This window comes from Hylobates moloch, unplaced genomic scaffold (genome assembly GCF_009828535.3).
Source record: "Hylobates moloch isolate HMO894 unplaced genomic scaffold, HMol_V3 SCAFFOLD_5, whole genome shotgun sequence".
Lineage (NCBI taxonomy): Eukaryota > Metazoa > Chordata > Mammalia > Primates > Hylobatidae > Hylobates > Hylobates moloch.
Genome location: NW_026652280.1, coordinates 65717189 through 65734031, shown reverse-complemented (window position 1 = coordinate 65734031; position 16843 = coordinate 65717189). Strand labels below are relative to the sequence as shown.

General features: G+C 44.2%; 1 long non-coding RNA gene across 5 annotated transcripts; it reads left to right on the top strand.

The window, feature by feature from the left end:
• Positions 1-3804: 3804 nt before the first annotated feature.
• LOC116468729 (uncharacterized) lies at positions 3805-11666 on the top strand. 5 transcript variants are annotated; one of them, XR_009213755.1, is made up of 6 exons: positions 3805-3861; positions 5983-6114; positions 8247-8356; positions 8579-8696; positions 9332-9432; positions 10257-11666. It is a non-coding gene; the product is annotated as an uncharacterized LOC116468729 (long non-coding RNA). The 5 variants fall into 5 exon arrangements; XR_009213756.1 differs by lacking the exon at positions 8247-8356 and having other exon boundaries at positions 8582-8696; XR_009213753.1 differs by lacking the exon at positions 8247-8356.
• Positions 11667-16843: the final 5177 nt, after the last annotated feature.

Sequence of the window (16843 nt, the reverse complement as noted above, 5' to 3'; positions counted from 1 at the left end):
GTGTGGTGACGGGCGCCTGTAACCCCAGCTGCTCAGAAGGCTGAGTCAGGAGAGTCGCTTGAACCCAGGAGGCAAGGTTGCAGTGAACCAAGATTGTGCCATTGCACTGCAGCCTGGGCGACAGGGCAAGACTCCATCTCAAAAAAAAAAAAAAAAAAAGGCAAGACAAGAATGCTGCTTTTGCCACTTCTATTTAATATAGTTTTAGAAGTCCTAGCTAGAGAATTTAGGGAAGAAAATAAATAAATAAAAGGCAACCAAATTGGAAACGAAAAAGTAATATTCTCTCTGTTAGCAAACAATATTATCTTATATGTTAGAAAGCTCTAAATATTCTATAAAACAAACTCTTACAATTAATAATTTCAGCAAAGTTGGAAGATACAAAATTAACCCACAAAAATCAATTGCATTTCTATATACAATGAACAATCCCAAAAGAAATGGAGAAAACAATTTCATTTACGATAGCATTAAAAGAATAAAATACTTAGGAATCAACTTAGCCAAGGAGCTGAAAGACTTATACACTAACAACCTTGAAGCATTACTGAGAGAAATTAAAACTAAGGACACCAATAAACGGAAAGATATCCTTGTTAATAAATAATACTCTTAAGATGTCAATAATACCCAAAGGAATCTACAGATTCCAGCAATGTTTTTAGCAGAAATAGAAAAAAATTCTAAAATTCATACCGAATCTCAAGGATCCTGAATAGCCAAAACAATCTTGCAGATGAAGTACAACCCTGAAAGTCACACACTTTCAAGTTTATAGAGATAGAAAGTAGAATAGTGGCTGCCAGGGTCGGGGGGTTGGGGAGAATGGGGAAGGTGGAAAGTTCTGGTGATGGTTGCCCAACAATGTGAATGTACTTAATGCTACAGAACCACACACTTAAACGTGGTTAAAATAGTGAATTTCGTTACATATGTTTAATCACCATAATTATGAAAAAATAGATGACAGCAACATGATTTTTCTTGGCAAAGCTCACCCACACTGAATAAATCCCCAAAACAGGCTGATGTTTGAAAGATCTGTGTTCAGGCTGGGCGTGGTGGCTCACACCTGTAATCTCAGCAATTTGGGAGGCCGAGGCGGGTGAATTGCCTGAGGTCAGGAGTTCGAGATCACCCTGGCCAACGTGGTAAAACCCCATCTCTACTAAAAATGCAAAAATTAGTTGGGCATGGTGGCAGGCACCTGTAATCCCAGCTACTCGGGAGGCTGAGGTAGGAGAATTGCTTGAGCCCAGGAGACGGAGGTTACGGTGAGCTGAGATCGCGCCACCACACTCCAGCCTGGGCAACAGAGCGAGACTCCATCTCAAACAAACAAACAAACAAACAAACAAAAAAGATCTTTGTTTAGAAGTGGAATTTTAGAAACATGTAGGTAGAAATACAAAGCCATATTGCCAACATGTACTCATAGGAGAAATATTAAAGTGAGTTTTTGTAACATAGCAGAAATTCTGTGATGTTTAACATGCCCTATCCTACAAATTCGAGGACAGATTATCTTAAAACAAAGTCCTGTTTGTGATCACTCCTAAGATAGTGTCTTGTATTTCTTTGTAGGTGAGTTTGCTCTCAAACTTCGCCCTCCCAGCACCTGTCATTGCCATTCCTATCAATTGCTCTGGGCCTGAGAATGAAAATTTATTCATTCATGAAAATTATTCTAACTTAGGTATTTTGGAGCTAGTGTGCTTTTCAGCTGCTAATACAATGTTATACCAAGTCCTACTTCATTAAACATTGTAAGATTTAAGGAAAAGATGGGACAAATTCCGTGAGCCACTAAGTTAGACACAGGGGATGCCCATGCTTTGGTCTTAGGAAACAGCCACAGGTGTTGACATTTGTTAGAAAAAATGCAGGGTGGTAGATTACCATCAGAGGGGAAAATACTCATTGGTGCACAGCCACTGACACTTTAAAAGAAATGTAAAATGTTCAACTTCCCCACTTCTTTAGGGCCTTATTGAAGCTATTCAGAAAGAAAGAAGAGATGGAAAGAGAGAAGAGGAGGGTGAGGTTTGTAGATTTCCAGAGATGAAGAGATGACAGACATTGAGGGATGTGAAACACTATCTCCTCAGGCTGACTCTACTTTTATTAGGCTGTTCTTGCATTGCTATAAAGGAATACTTGAGCCTGGGTAATTTATAAAGAAAAGAGGTTGAATTGGCACATGGTTCTGCACGCTGTACAAGCATGGCACCAACAACTGCTTGGCTTCTGGTGAGGGCCTCAAGAAGCTTACAACGGTGGTGGAAGGTGAAGTTGTGGTGGAGGGAGAGCAGGCACATCACATGGAGAGAATGGGAGAAACAGATAGAGAAGGGGGATGTCCAACTCTTTCAAACAACCAGATCTTAACCAAGAAGGAACTGAGCGAGAACTCATCACCAAGGGGGTGGCGAGAAACCATTCATGAGGGATCCACCCCCCATGATCCCATCACCTCCCACCAGGCCCCACCTCCAACACTGGGAATTGCATTTCAACTTGAGATTTGGAGAGGACAAACATCCAAAACACATAATCAGTCATCATTCCTATACTACAGCGACCATAAATATTGCATCTTATTCAGCAATTCCAATTGGAAATATTTAGTACCACTACCCACAAAAGTTTCTTTGTACTTATTTACAAGTTCTGATGTTTTTGTTAGAAAAACATTGCCACCTATTTTTACCCAGCCAGGTCTCAGCCTAAGTGCCACTGGGTCCAGTTTCTCTCATCTTCTGAGCAGTTGGCCTAAAGTGACCCTATGTTTTCCTTTTCTCTGTCTCCTCTTCCTCTTCCACGCCAGTGCAAACAAACCTCCAGCCCTCACTTGAAGGTCCTACATTGTTTCAACCAGGCAAGCATGACACATTTCATACCTAAAGATTCCAATCCACAAATGGATTTTCTTGTCATTGCTGCATGACAGCCAATAAAAAATCCAGGTAAAACATTAGAGATAGATAACAAAAGAACTGATTGCATATGAAATTCCCTTAAGCACCTTTAAGGAGAAATCATGTTTAAAAGGGAGATGAGCAAGGGAGAGCATTTTTATCTTTCCATTTGGGTCATGTAGAGCTGTAACCAAACCATAAGCTGGAAATGTGGGGTCCAGATCAATGTATTGAAAAGCAACGATAATGAAAATAATTCTTTACGTTTCTGGAGTTTCAGGGGTATAGAAAGAGTTCTAGAATTTTCACAAGTGCCCTTACATAGACCATCCCATTTTGCCATGAGGATCCTGTGCAGCCGGCAGAGCAGGTATGGGTGTAGAGCACCAGCCCCTGTATCAGGTGCTAAGGATCTGATCCTAAGCTAAACAGGCATTTGCCCACCCTCACAGGGAGTGGAGTAAGTGAGATATAGATTAAGTTTTTAAAATATATCAAAACTATATGTGGAGGACAAAACACAGCAGACATCTGGTACAGATGGCTGCAGGGGTAACAGCTGCCAGGAGCCAAAGAGGACCTCAGCCCGAGCTGGGGTGCCTGGCTGTGGAAGTGGTGGTTCTTGTGGTGGGCAGAGTAGACCTGCTGCATGGAGCCCGAAGAGAGAACGGTGGGGGCGGGGCCAGACTGGCAGTGGGCGTGACTGTTGGTGAGGTGGGTGGGGTCAGCCTGCAGTGGAGAGGAAGGGTCCTAGAGCCGTGGGGAGGGGCAGCCCATGGCCTGGAGCAGTGGTTGGTGACCTTTGGAGTGGCGGTTGGGCCGTTAGGCGGTTGGGCGGTTGGGCGGTTGCATGGGGTGGCCTGGGACTTGGGGGCGGGGTCAGTCATATAAAGGCTGTGTCCAGCGCTTTTGGAAGCAGTAAGTCCAGCCTTAGGCTAAGGTGAGAGCGTCTGCTGGGACAGTGTGGCTGGTGCGAGGCAGGGTCACTGCCCATGGGAGAGAAAGAGTAGAGGCCTCAGGCCTTGTGGGGTGTCACCTAGGGATGCCCCAGGAAGGCTGGGGGGCCGGGGTGTTTCCAGTGAAGCCAGTTGGCATCCTGGCCACTCTCTCCGAGTGGAAGGCAGAGGGAAATAATTGTATTCACGCAGGGTCGATCGGGCGGAGGCCGTCAAGCTGGAAGGGGCTGTGCTGTCAACGAGCAAGCACAGGTGGCCTGGTGTAGCCCCCGGGAAGCTGGGCGGGGACGCTGGGCGGAGACCTGGCTGGGGACCTGCGCGGGGAAGCTGGGTGGGAACCCTGGGTGCATGCTGAGCGGGGACTCTATGGGGCTCTCCCTCTGGGTAGTCTGGCCCTGACTTCTGAGTCACGGGAATGCGGGCGGGAGGTCACGGGCAGTGGGAGGAAGCCCAGGTTCCAGGTTTGTGATCTTCAGATGAGGGCAGCTCTGAGAACAGTGGGGACCTGGCTGTGGCCCCCGGGGTGGGGGGACGCCCCAGCCGTTCAGAGTGGAGTTGGGGACGAGCGGGCTGTTTTCTTGGATTTGAGGATGTCAGGCACCTCTTTCATTTTCTTGCTTCAGAGAGTATGCCTAGACCCAACAGATGGAAATTCCTGGAAGGCCGATTTCCTGGAAGGCTGATTTAGACTTCATTTGTTTTAATCATTTTTAATTATTATTTTAATTTTTTGTGGGTGCATAGGTTATGCAGACAGCTGCAATACAGTCTTTGCTGCTAATCTCTCAGCAATTATAAATGGTTTTTAGTTTTAGCAACCTGAAAAGCAAGTCTATGTGAAGCTCCCCAAAACTTTAATGTTTACATGTGAAATACTGAAAATCTGCTTCTATCTGCCTTTCAACTCAAAATTCTTTCACAAAGGATTCTTTGCGGCCGGGCGCGGTGGCTCACGCTTGTAATCCCAGCACTTTGGGAGGCCGAGGCGGGCGGATCACGAGGTCAGGAGATCGAGACCACGGTGAAACCCTGTCTCTACTAAAAATACAAAAAAAAAAATTAGCCTGGCATAGTGGCGGGCGCCTGTAGTCCCAGCTACTCGGAGAAGCTGAGGCAGGAGAATGGCGTGAACCCGGGAGGCGGAGCTTGCAGTGAGCCGAGACTGCGCCACTGCACTCCAGCCTGGGCGACAAAGCGAGACTCCGCCTCAAAAAAAAATAAATAAAACAATTCTTTGTTTTGAATTTGTTTGATAAGTAAATATCACTTAAGTACCAGTTTCATTTATGGTTTCATTAGTGCTTTTCCCTAAATAACACTATGAGTTTAGCACTTTGCCATGTACAGTAAATTTACTTGCCTAATGCAGCTACCAAATATATATGTGTGTATATATATTAAAAGTCATTAAAAATCAGAATGACTACAAAAACAAGTCAGAAATTGTAAATACATACAGATTATATAGCGTTGGATTACAGTTGACAAACCTTAAAACATCACACATTGTAAAGAGGTCCTTCTGGGCATGACAAGTACACAGCTCTTGCCACATGACACTGGCCACCTTGCACTGCTGGTACCACACCCAAGCTGCCTATGCTCTGATCAGTGAGGCAGATTCATTGATATGCTGGGGGCTTCAGGGACATGTCAGACTGTTACACACTTTCCCAAAGCTTCCTGCCATTTGTTCTGCTTATCTTGTCTTGACCAGTAACAGTTTGCCAACTGACACCAGACCACAGACTACAGTTTAAATAGCATTGTCATAGACTCCAGATTGGCAACTGTCCAGAATGTAAACCTATGTCAAGCACCAAATGCTTGCCTGGCAGTAGATGAAGGGATATACCCATTCTTTCTCTGGTCTGGCTTATCCTAACTGATTGTTTGAGTCTTTTTTAAAAGCTCCACCTCATCACACAGATGGGGAAACTGAGGCTCAGAGGCCAGGAGTGACCTGCTGGTGGGGATGCAGCTGGATCCAGAGGAAGAGCTAGATCCAGGTCCTCTGAACCCCAGCCAGGAGCCCAAATGCACAGCCACCCAGCCCAGTCTGTGCCTCTCTGAGGTTGATTTGGGGCTGTCCTTGTGTGTTTCAGTCAAAGAGGGCTACAGAGTCTAGTCAGATGTAACATTGCACTCGAGTTTTGTACCTCTCAGAAAATGGCGTCCTTCTGGGGATCAGCCTTGCCAAAGTGGATGACATTGGACTATAGCTGGTAAACAGCAAGGTACGTGCTTAATATTCAAAATGTTTTTCTTCCCGGGGTCAGTAGCAGAGTAGTTGGGAAACACTGAACATACCTAGCACCACCTCCAATTATCGGCTCTAATGGAGAGGAAAAAGTTATAATCAATATTAATGAGCTGATAACAAAACACCTTTTAATTACTTTGACAGTACCTATGCAGCATTCTTCCCCTGCTATTGTCTTGGCAGCTCAGACCCTGACTGGGTCACACTTCCAAGTTTCTCCCTTAGACAGAATGGGCTGTCCAGGGTTAATGTTGATGAACTCTTTCGATAATTCAATCGGATGTCAGCAAAGGCAGAAAGTGGGACATAGAGAACTAGATGTATGTGACCTCGCCATGGGACTCCAGGCTTCTGGGTGGAAAGAAGTATGTTTCTTTTTACTTGTTTAATACAGTGCCTGGCAAGATGGTCATTAAATCTATGAGGTTTCTCGACACCAGAGATTTTCTTTTTTTCTAAAACAGAAACTGTATTTCCCTTTTTGAGTGTGACAGACTGATCTGTAAGACCTGCCCTTCATCTAATAGCATCTGGGGTTTTTATTGTTACAGTTGCTCACAAGATCTCTTGAGAAAAATCCTTTGCAAATGAAAATCCGCTTCTTTCACCTTTACCCTTTCAAGAAACACAGGGGAGAATGACCTGCCTTGAGATGTGGCAGCCTAATTGTGGGGGCTCTGCACTCAGACAGAGCTAAGTCTCTTTTCTTGGTTATTTTTCTTTATATTTAAAGTTTATAAACTTTTCTTCAGGAAATATATACAAAACAATAACAGAAAGGAAATCAATCTGTATGGCGGTTACCTTTCTGGAAACAGTAAGAACATGAACAGAACATGATAGCACCAGACATAAAACATTCATGAAGGAGATAATATATCTAGTTCAGTGATTCTCAACAAACGGACGTTTTGCACCACCCCAGGGGACATTTGTTTGGAAACATTTTTGATTGTCACAATAGATGTGTGTGTGTGTGTGTGTGTGTGAGATACTACTGGCTTCTAGTGGGTGGAGGCCAGAGATACTGCTAAATATCCCACCATGCACAGAACAGTCCTAACCACAAAGAATTGTCCGAAATGTCCATCGTGTAAGTTGAGAAACCATGATTTATTTGCATCTTTAAGTTCTCTTCTAAGGTAAAATTATTGTGGGTTTCTGTATATAGTCAGTCCCTGATGTTTTACCCATTGGGGTTTAGCTGTTCTATATATAAATATTGACTAAAATCAATAAAATTTTCTGATTTCCTATTTAAAGTATACTGTACAATTAAAAAAAGTAGTCTGGATGCAGTGGCTCATGCCTGTAATCCCAGCACTTTGGGAGGCCGAGGAGGGTGGATCACGAGGTCAGGAGATCGAGACCATCCTGGCTAACACAGTGAAACCCTGTCTCTACTAAAAATACAAAAAATCAGCCAGGTGTGGTGGCAGGTGCCTGCAGTCCCAGTTACTTGAGAGGCTGAGGCAGGAGAATGGCATGAACCCAGGAGGCGGAGCTTGCAGTGAGCCGAGATGGTGCCACTGCACTCCAGCCTGGGCGACACAGCAAGACTCTATTCTCATAAAAAAAAAAAAAAAAAGAAAAAAAACAGTAAAATAATTCCCAAGTTGAATGTGCAAGATTTTTCCCACTTTAACAGTGTTTAGAGAAGCCAGTTAAGTCCTGCAATCTTCAGGGCAACCATTTGCTAAAGCAAGACTGCTTAGAGCAATAAAAATATTTTTTAAGGCATCAGTGCATCTGAGAAGTGAGTACAGTCTGAACATACACAGAACATTCCTGTTAAGTCTTTTAGGGTAGTGGCCTAGCTTTCATGCTGGACTTGATGTTAGTCTTACGTATTTCATCCTCACGTCAGCCCCTCAGACACAGCAGAAACTCCCACCAACTTCCGGTCTCCTGAAGAGCTTTTCCAGTAATGCCAACGTCTGAGGATCTGTCTCTTTCACAAATTATTTTACTTTATCCACAAACCAATGTGGAGATCCTTCCTGGAAGCTTGTTTTCAGTACACTGAGGTCACACTCACTTGTTGAATTGGGTGTCCCTCTCCTCTGCATGTGGATTTTACTGACTTCATATAATTGTCCTTCGTAGAAATCAGTGATAGTTTATTCAGAACTGGGGATGAGCTCGGTGTAGCTGACACAGGCTGAAAATAATTCCTATAGTTAGGAGAGCTGAGGAATTTACCCAGTCCATGCTCGGTGAGTTAGTTTGCTGAATTGGTGGTTTTCTGAAAGCCTCTGCTCTTCTGGCATGTCTGTCGTCAAAAGACAACATTTCTGCCTGTGGTGCATATACCTCTATGGGATCCTTAGGTGAGAGAGGAATGGCATATGATGGAGGGTTCTGAGAGCATCAGTTGGCTCTCCTGTTCCCTGGTATGTCTGCCTCTGCTGATTGGTTTTTACCATTTTTATTTTGAGGAGGTGTTAATCACTGAAGGGAGGTAGAATGTTTTTCCCCACCAGAGGAGGCAGCGACCATTTCTCCTCTATGGAGGCATTCAAGAGCCGTCCAGCCGAAGCAGCGTCATTGTCTGAGGTAAATACCTGGGGTTCACCATCTTGTACCAAGAAGATTAAAGACATGGACACATGTGAGTGGGTTAAGGAGCGGAAAGTTTAATAGGCTGAAGAAAGGAGAGAGGAGAGCAGCTTTCTCTCTCTTTCTAGAGAGAGGCATCCAAAAGGGAAAAAGCGGGCCTGAGGTGGACCACAGCTGACTTTATAGGCAGGCTTAAGGAGGCGGCGTCTGATTTACACAGGGCCCACAGATTGGTTTGATCAGGTGTGACATTTACATAGTGCTCGGGGAAGGCTGGTCGTCCCACCCTAATGTTACTATACAAGTGGGCTTTCTGCTTGGCCAGTACCATCTTGTCTGCTCCTTACTGTACACGCGGGTGGCAAAGAGAGGAGAAGATGGAGCCACCATTTTGAACGTGCCTATTCCGAGGTAACCTTTCTCTATTGGCACAACTACCAGCATTCGCCTATGCAAGCTTCCAGCTTGCTTGTCTCTGTCTGCAGCTTGATTTTACAGGTTGCTCTTTGTTAGAAAAGAAAATGATTTGGGGCATTCCTTTTAATGCTTTTCATTAAAATGAAAACCATACCAAGGACTTCCTTATTCTCACTATCTGCCTAAATAACTTATTTTTACCTCCTCTATCACAGCTTGGAAGGCACAATCCACATAGGTCTGCATGGTCCACCAAGCTCCATACCCACGGGGCCAGCTGGGAGGTGGGCAGCTGCTGGGCTCTCTTCTGAAGCAGGTGAGCATGGAGTCCCCTGTTTGTTTGCAAAGAAACAGACTGCAGACTTTGCTGCAGTCATGGTCTCAGCAATGTCATCCCTGATCTAGTGGAAGGCCAAGGTCTCTGTCTAGCAACTACATAAGTAGAGATGGAGGAGAACACAAAACAGAAGACAATTTTTCCTTTTTCTCTCATTTTGGGCCTCTTTTAATTATGAATGCTCATCTTTGTCAGGGAATCTTTTTTTTTTTGAGACAGAGTCTTGCTCTGTCGCCCAGGCTGGAGTGCGGTGGCGCGATCTCGGCTCACAGCAAGCTCCGCCTCCGGGTTCACGCCATTCTCCTGCCTCAGCCTCTCCGAGTAGCTGGGACTACAGGCGCCCGCCACCACACCCGGCTAATTTTTTTTTGTATTTTTAGTAGAGAGGGGGTTTAGCTGTGGTCTCGATCTCCTGACCTCGTGATCTGCCCCCCTCGGCCTCCCAAAGTGCTGGGGTTACAAGCGTGAGCCACCGCGCCCGGCCCGGGGAATCATTTTTAAGAAACCTTTCCTTCGTGGGGAGGAAAGTTGTGCAGGTGGTTTAACCCAACCTGATTTCTTGACCCAAGTTACTGGGCGAGTTTTCTACAGAGTCTGCATTGAAAGCTGAGCCACGTGGGAAGGAGAAGATTGTGCTTTCGCTCTACTTATTGTAATGGGAGCATTATTTTCTGATGGTCGTAAGACATTTGTCAAGCGATACTACCTACCCAATTAGGAGACTATCTGAAGAATCGTAGCAATATTCAAAAGCTCCTCTCTAGTCTCCAAATGTAAACTTTTCTTCTTTTCTTTTTTTGCAGACAGGATCTCACTCTGTTGCTGAGGCTGGATCACAGCTCCCTGCAACCTTGAACTCTCCCTCAAGCAATCCTCCCCACTCTGCCTTCCAAAGCACTAGCATTACAGGCCTAAGCCTCCACTCCCATCCACTGTAGTGTAAACTGTCTCCTTCAACATTTCCAGTAGTTGCAGAGCAGATCAGATAAGGGTTCTTCCTGTGTATTGCTTCAAGTTTCATTCTCTCTTTAAACGATTTAAGGTTGGCTTCCACGGTTCCTTCTTAAAGAATGTTGAAGGTGTGTCTTCAGATCCATTTAGTGTTCGTGGAACCCCAGGGAAAGCTGATGGAAAACCCTCATTTTTCTCCCACATGTCTCAAAAAGTTGTATTTTCTGGATCCAAGGAATCTGCAAGCCTCCTAAATGCATTTCCATTGTCACTACCATCAGGTGTGAACTGGAATCTGGCACCTATAGTTCCAAGAACTGTCATAATAGACGCTGAAGAAACATTGTGAAGTTAACTCGCTGTTACCAACTGTGAAGTCATTAGCTAGAGGAGTCTTGGGCGGTCTGAAATCTGAAATACCGTGGAAAGAACAGAAAGATCCTGTATCTTTCCTATAATTGTTCTACTGGAAGTTGTCATTTTACACAGGAGACATTGTGTTTTATTTATTTTCTTTTGAGACAGGGTTTCACTCTGTCGCCCAGGCTGGAGTGCAGTGTTGTTACCACAGGTCACTGGTGCCTCCACTGCCTGAGGACTGCTCAAGCAATCCTCCTACCTCAGTCCCCTGAGGAGCCTGCACCACCACACCCGGCTAATTATTTTTATTTGTAGAGAAAAGATCTATCTTGCCTAGGCTGATCTCAAACTCCTGGGCTCAAGTAATCCTCCCGCCGTGGCTTCTCAAAGTGCTTGGGATTACAGATGTAAGCTACCACGCCCAGCCTCACAGGAGGCATTTTTGATGTCCCTCTTGACAGTCTACAAAAGTCTACATTTTTTTTTTTTTCTGAGACAGGGTCTTGCTCTGCCACCCAGTCTGGAGTGCAGTGGTGCCATCATAGCTCACTACAGCCTGAGCTGTACTGAGTTCAAGGGTTCTTCCCGTCTCAGCCTCCTAAGTAGCTGGGACTACAGACACTTGCCACCAGGCCCAGATAATTTATTAAAAATTTTTTTTTGTAGAGACAGGGTCTCACTATGTTGCCCAGGCTGGTCTCAAACTCCTGGCCTCAAACAATCCTCTACCTCAACCTCCCTAAGTGCCGGCCAATCAGGCATCAGCTGCCATGCCTGGCTGCAAATCTTAGGTTTTCCCCATGGCTTCTTTTTCTGGTGTCCTTTTCTCAGGTAATGGAAGTGGGCAGAGAATGATCCTCTCCCTAGGCTCCAGTGTGTAAGAATTAAAGAGGAAAGAAACACGATGGCTTGATGGTCAAGGACAGGTTTATTTTAAAGAAAACAAACCCGAGAGTGGCTTGTGGCTGAGTTAGATCAGAGGCATGCTCTCTTACAAAGAGTTTTTAAGGATTCAGGGTGGGAGAGTTTGTCAGAGACTTGGACTGCTTCTGTGTCTCTTTAGGTGTGCTTATCTGGGAGGGAGAGTTGTGTGTCTCTTTCCATACATCTTCCTGCAGCTGCAGGCATACCCCCAAGTCTGCTTTTAGCTTCCCTATCTTAGTGCACCTGAAGGGAAAGGAATGTGCTTATTAAGGCTCACTGTTATACTGGGGCCCAATGTATGAGGGTGAAGTTTGGCAGTTACCCAAGAGACTTTCCCCCCACCTCCCTCTGTGCCCAAGCTGTCTCATCTATGTTTTACTGTCTGCTCTTTCTGTCTGCTTGTTGTTAGAAGTGATTTTCTTGAAATGCATGAGGCTGGAAAGGGAGCTGGAACTTAAAGTGGCAGTGTTTGTCCAAGAGGATGGTGCTCCTGCTCTGTCACAGTGGGCATGGGGATTCAGGCCGCTGCCACCGAATTTCAGAGCCCAAGCACAGAGCCCAGAACTAAACTGTGAGGGTTTAAAAAAAAAAAATAAAACAGCTTTATTGAAGTATAATTGACATACAATAAACTTGAATATTTAAAGTGTACAATTTATGAGTTTGGGCATTTGTATACACCCCTGCAACCATCACCACATTGAAGATAATGAATATACCCATTACCCCTGAAAATTTTCCCATGCCCTTTGCAGCCTCTCCCTTCCACCCCTCAAACACTTAATGGGCTTTTTCCCAAAAGGCAAGAAAGCTTCCCTACACATTTATCAAGGCTGTTATAATCCTGACTCCCAAACAAGGTAAGGAAATTATAAGACACAGAACACTTTTAACCATTGTATTCAGATGTTAAAATCCTCAGTAAAATACCCACAACAGTTAATTGAACGAAGCAGTTATGCAAAAACATACAATCAACTACAATTGCACCCTATAGACTCCCCTTTTTATTCTCTAATGTGTTATATTTCACTAAATCTTTGTTCATCTTGCCAGTTTTTCTTCTAATTTCCCTGCAGCTATAATTTCGGCTGATGCTATAGTTTGAATATTTGACCCTCCAAACCTCATGCTGAAATTTAGTCCCCAATGTTGGAGGTGGGGCCTGGTGGAAGGTGTTTGGGTCATGGGGGTGGATCACTCATGAACGGCTTGGTGCTGTTCTCATGGCAATAAGTGAGTTCTCACATACTCAGTTCCCTCCAGAGCTGATTATTAAAGAGAGCCTGGCATCTCCCCTCTGTCTCTCTTGCTTCCTGTCTCATCATGTAATGTCTGCACACACTGGCTCCACTTCTGCCATGAGTGGAAACTCCTGGAAGCCCTCACCAGAAGTAGATGCTATTGCCAGCAGAACCATGAGCCAAATAAACCTATTTTTATAAATTACCCAGCCTCAGGTATTCCTTTAAAGCAACACATATGGACCAAGACACTGATGTTCTGAATTTACCCTGACATTGCATGCAGGCCGGCTGTTTCCTCTTAAGTTCCTGGAGTGGGAATGTGTTCTGGACAAAGAATGCTAGTGAGTGGCAGTCCCCTACATTTCAGAAGGAGCAGAACAATGAAAGAAAGAAGTTGTATTCAATTTATTCAATTACAATTTCTTTAGGCCTTTCTAAAGTTTGTCACCCCCTTGAATAAGTCTATAGAAGTACCACAAGTGGGCCAGGAGTAACTTCATTTTGTGTCAAAGATAAAGACTTCTTGGACCTGGAAAATAGGGTCCAACAAATAAGCCTTCTACAATAAGGCATTCATTTCCCATTTGGTCTGTCCATGCAGCTGTCTCTAACATGATTCATGGTATTTAGGAGTGATACATGATTAAATGTTGAACATTCATCAACAGATATTTATCAATTGTTACTTTTTACCTGGACTGGATGTTGAGGTGAAAATGGAGAGAGTGCTTTATTAAAATTGCAAGGATCAAGAGGCATAAGTGTTTTTAACCTTAAAACACTATAAAATGAAGGGCTAACTTGTACAATGGGATGAAGTGAATGATATGGGCATCTGTTAAGATAACATCTGTAACCAGGCTCTGCAGAATGTGTGCTGGCAGCTTTTGTGGTAGAACAGCCCAGTTCACAAAGTGCTGTCACTGTGGGGATGAGACTGTGGGGATGGGTGGGTGGTGGAGGCATGGCAGATCTAACCTCCTGATTGAAGCAGAGGGACCCTGCTGTGCAGCAATGGGAGAGGAAAAAGGACAAAGTAGGTTGGGTCTGATCATGGAGAGCCCAGGGAATTACCCCATGCCCATTTCCAGTCGGCCCCTGCTCCAAGAGACCCACTTTTCTAATGTCTATCTCCATAGATTAGTTTTTCCTGCTGTTGAATTTCATATAAGTGGAATCATGTATTGTTAAAGAAAAATTATTCATGGCAGTCATTAAAGATGATAAGGCAGATTTTACCATGGGGGACCTCCATAATGGGGTTTTGCAGTAGGGAAGAAAGATTTGGCTCCACTCTGAACACAACAAGGACAAGTGGGGGTTTCTAGCCAAGGAGCAGGGTGCGGCTCAGTGGATGGAAAATTTCTAAGAGGAAACATCAAAGCTAGGGAGGTTTTTGTTAGACGAGCCCAACAGGATCTTTGCTCAAAGCAGGCCAGGATGGGAAGATATGAAGCGTGGGGGGTGTGGAATTTGATCAGGTAACCGTGGTGGGGGATTTTCGATAAACTGACCCAACAAGATTGTAACTCAACTAAATGAACCAAGGACAGTCTAAAGTTTATGCTTTGAGGGCTTAGAGGAGCCTCACTGGAGTTAGGTCAAAGAAAGCCTTTGTCGGTATGGACTCATGTTTGACTTTTTGCATGCAGCATGTTTTTGAAATTCATATTGTTGCATGTGCTCTAAATTCATTTTTTTATTATTGAGTAGTACTCTGTTATATGAATTAACCAAGTGTATTTAACCCTTTTCCAAGTTTTGTCTGTTATGAATAAAACTTCAGTGAACATTCTTGCACAAGTATTTGTGTGGATGTGTTTTAATTTCTCTTGGGTAATATCTTAGGAGTTGATTTCTAGGTTATAGGGTAGGTACATGGTTATGTTTATACTATATTGCCAGTTCTCCAAAGTAGTTCTACTACTTCATACTCACAACAGCAATGTATGAGAATGCCAGTTGTTGTATGTCCTTACCAACACTTGGTATTATGTCTCTTTTTAATGTTGAGTATTCTTTTTTTTTTTTTGAGACAGAGTCTTGCTCTGTCACCCAGGCTGGAGTGCAGTGGTGCAATCTTGGCTCACTGCAACCTCTGCCTCCCGGATTCAAGCGATTCTCCTGACTCAGCCTCCCAAGTAGCTGGGACTACAGGCACCCACCACCATGCCTGGCTAATTTTTTGTATTTTTAGTAGAGACAAGGTTTCACCATGTTAGCCAAGATGGTCTCCATCTCCTGACCTCGTGATGCACCTGCCTCAGCCTCCCAAAGTGCTGGGATTACAGGCGTGAGCCACAGTGCCCAGCCAATGTTGAGTATTCTTATGGTTGCATAGTGCTATCACCTGGTGGTTTAATTTGCATTTCTCTGATGACTGATGATATTGAGTACCTTTTTATGCATGTTGTCTATTTCTATACTTTTGTGAAGTGTTAGTTCAAGTCTTTTGTCCATTAAAAAATTATCTTTTTTAAATCAGTGATTTGTTAGAGTTCTTTACATATTCTGTGAATTATACACACACACACACACATTCTTCTCTTAATCTACAGCTTGCCTTTAACAGTTTATTGGCTGAACAAAAATATTAAATTGTATGGATCTAATTTATCAATGATTTCCTTCTATGGCTAAGGTTTTTGTGGTCCTTATTGTAGTGACACAGAACTGTGTGGTAGAGAAGCCTGTTTCCGATCAGGACTATAGTAAAGCTCACTGCTATGCAGTGATAAAAATGTTGTGCAAATGCAGAGCAACTACCGAAAATGAGCTGTATGTGTTATATGACATAAAAGGTCATAAATAAGATGTCATTGCCTGTAAGAGTATACAAGCGATTGTTAGTTGGCAAAATTCAGATAAATTTTTCAAGGGTTCCCCCTCCCATGTATCGCTTTGCAACTTCTGTCTGGTCAGAGAAGGTGTAATTTACTGCTGGGAAGAAGAGAGAAATGTGTCTAATAGAGCCTCCAGCTTCCCTGGAGCTCCTGATTCTTTTCCATCTGCTGTGTGCTTTGCTGTCAAACAACATTTTGTAGATGTCTTTGGAACTGAGATAATGCCAGCAGGGTTCCAAGTTGATCTAGTGGAAGAGATTGCAACCCAGCTCAGGGTCAGAACCTTCCAGGATGGCCAGAAGGGGACAGCAGGCATTTCCTAGTCAAGAACGTAGGAATAGATAACCTCCTAAGTATGCCCTTGAAGCCATCAATTAACCAGGAATGACAGCTTTCTTAGCTATGGAACAGAAACAACACCAGTAACAGGGCAGGAAATACTACCATAGGATGACAATTGCCATTACCCTCCCAAACCTAGCATTTGGATCCACCAAGAAAGAGAAAGGATAGAGATAGTGCATGTGCTTAGTTATCATTCAGGGCCACCCTCTGCCAAACGTCAGGAGCTACATCCAGGGAAGTAAATTAACCCTATGGGATGAAGCTGTTTGTGTGGGGTTTGTGAACAAAAGTCGTCTGAAAAGGAATTTGGAGGAAAGAGGCTTATTCCAGTGAACAGTTTGTAAACCTGGGAGATACAGCCTTAAAGGAAGGTACATTCCAGGGTACAAAGGGAGGGCTCTGGTTTTATAGTGGCAGTGCCTGCCCAGGTGCCCAATCATGTTCATTTATGCAAATAAAAGATTCAAACTTGCCTAGTTGTGATTGGTCAATACAGCTGAGCTCTGGTTGATTGGTTGATACAGCTGAGCTCTCCTTGGCTGGTTCAGGTGAGGGCAGCACGTGGCAAAGTACAGCAGAAGTGCGGATGGTCTGGGGACTCAGGGTGACCTCTAGTCAACTGCAAATGGCTGTGTGGCTCTATTCAAAATGTAGGCCCAGTTGGCCATCTGGATGCCTCTTGAAGGAATGGCTTTTTAGGGTTCACCTTTGTTTACAGGT